At 33.4% G+C, this 2,027-nt stretch overlaps 2 long non-coding RNA genes across 3 annotated transcripts in view; one reads left to right on the top strand and one right to left on the bottom strand.

The window, feature by feature from the left end:
- LOC128247053 (uncharacterized) overlaps nucleotides 1-2,027 on the bottom strand; it is a 490,960-nt gene that overhangs the window by 110,135 nt on the left and 378,798 nt on the right. The gene's annotated exons all lie outside the window — the stretch shown is intronic.
- Nucleotides 1-2,027, top strand: part of LOC128247054 (uncharacterized) — a 148,565-nt gene that overhangs the window by 131,304 nt on the left and 15,234 nt on the right. The gene's annotated exons all lie outside the window — the stretch shown is intronic.

Genomic DNA, 2,027 nt, shown 5'->3' with positions numbered 1-2,027 from the left:
ATATATATAAATATGTATAAATATACACACATGGACAACTATTACAATACATGGTGTAGAATTCCTTCTTGTACCTATATTGAGGATTTCTTCGCTAATTAGGTTCAAGTAACACTTTCTCTATATATAAATTTACAGTTACACGCTCACTGACATTCAATTCAATTTTACAATCTTCATAGAAGCATATGCATATACACGTATATATGTGCGTATATATGTTGTTATGAAGGACAAAAGATTAACTTGACTATAAAACAAACTGGTATAATAACGATGATAGGAAAGCATCTACAGCAGAGAAGTAAACAGAGAACAAATATGCCATGCAAGTATATATGTATACAAAAACATACATGCACACACCCATTATATAGATAGGCATGTGTGTATGTAATATATATATATATGTGTGTGTGTGTGTGAGTGTGTGTGTATTTGATAAAAAAAAAACAGACATAACTTCTACAAATTCGGTCACATGGATTGATCCACATGCATTCGCATGTTCAGAAGCACGCATACACACTGACACTTGATTACATTAAAAAGACTCAAGGCAGAGAAAAAAGCCATAAGGAAATTCTGAGTGAAAATGCGCAACTGCTTAAAAGAAAACAGTGTACGTTAGAATGACAAGGAGGGGCAAGAAAGACAGGAAAAACAGATGGGAAGAGAGATTGTGTTACTGAAGAGAAAAGTATGAAGATGAAATTATTTCCGTTTGCTAGGTTAAAGATGTATTTAATTCGAATGGAAACTGTATCCACAAACTTTGAAGCTAAAAGCGCATCGATGATTTCAGAATTTCAGATTAACTGACATATCTGAGATTTTGGGTACTTTATGACGTAATAATACCGTTATTATACTTTAGCGTTCTTTTAAGTTGCTCATGCATAAGGATTCGAAAAACACTTTTGTCCTCAGATTGTCTATATGTTCGAATAACTAACAATGTTATATCATATTACTGCAGAGAATATATTTATATTATCTGTGTATAATTAAAATCATTTAATTTTTCTTTGCGTGTGACCTTTCTCAAAAAGCAAAATCATTGGAATTGGTTCCTTCACTCTAGTCTGTTAGTTGTTCTTCCCATTACTTACCACTCCTATCACTCTCTATAAGTTACTTAGGGCATGGCCTATTTCAGTAAGCAAAAGTGATAACTGAATTCACACTGCATTGCAAGTCCTTTCGCCCACCACATACTCTTCAGGACAAACTGTTTTAATGTATAGATTTAATTTATTTGAACTTAAATAAGACGAATAATTTATTATTTTTAACAGGAACATTTTCTTAACAATTACATACAAAATAAGCGCATTTCCTTCACTTTTCTAGATTTTATTTTTTAACACTAAACAATAGGTTAGTTCGGTTTCACTTCAAGTGGAAGAGAAGACGATTAATATTTTAGGGAGTGTGCGAAATAAAGAGAATGAGGAACGCAAGTATAAGAGTAGAAGACTACAACTATGTCGTTCAGTGAAATGAGAAATAGTCCTAACGACAGGTAACTAGGTGTCATACTTTACAAACTCCAGAACAAAAATGACAAAACTGGGAAAATAGCACAAGACGAATGTTTAATGTAAGGGGACGTTAAACTTCCGATCAAGCATCTCAAAAACAAGAATGTGATTGGAGAAAAGGTAATGTGAGAAAACTTGAAACTACTGCACAAGCAGCATCCTGGCAAGAAGCTGAATGAAGATTCATTGGTGTAAGGAAACGTCGAAAAAGGAAAGAAAGGGCTTCAGTGCGGTTTTTATAATCCATAAAAGATAAAGAGATTGTTGTAAAATAATGAATTAAGAATTGTGAAATGGAGCTACCGATGTTTGGAAGAGTGGTGCTGAAGTTTCAATATGTGATACAAAGATGTGGTTAAACAAATATGAAGTTCAGTTTATGATCCTACTGTCGGTCTCCGCAAGTACTTCTCACTCTTTCTCACTCTGTCTCTCTGTCTCTCTCTCTCTCCCTCCCTTTCTCTCACTGTATATATATATATA

This window comes from Octopus bimaculoides, chromosome 2 (genome assembly GCF_001194135.2).
Source record: "Octopus bimaculoides isolate UCB-OBI-ISO-001 chromosome 2, ASM119413v2, whole genome shotgun sequence".
NCBI classification, from domain to species: Eukaryota; Metazoa; Mollusca; class Cephalopoda; order Octopoda; family Octopodidae; genus Octopus; species Octopus bimaculoides.
This window is presented reverse-complemented; position numbering and strand designations above follow the sequence as displayed.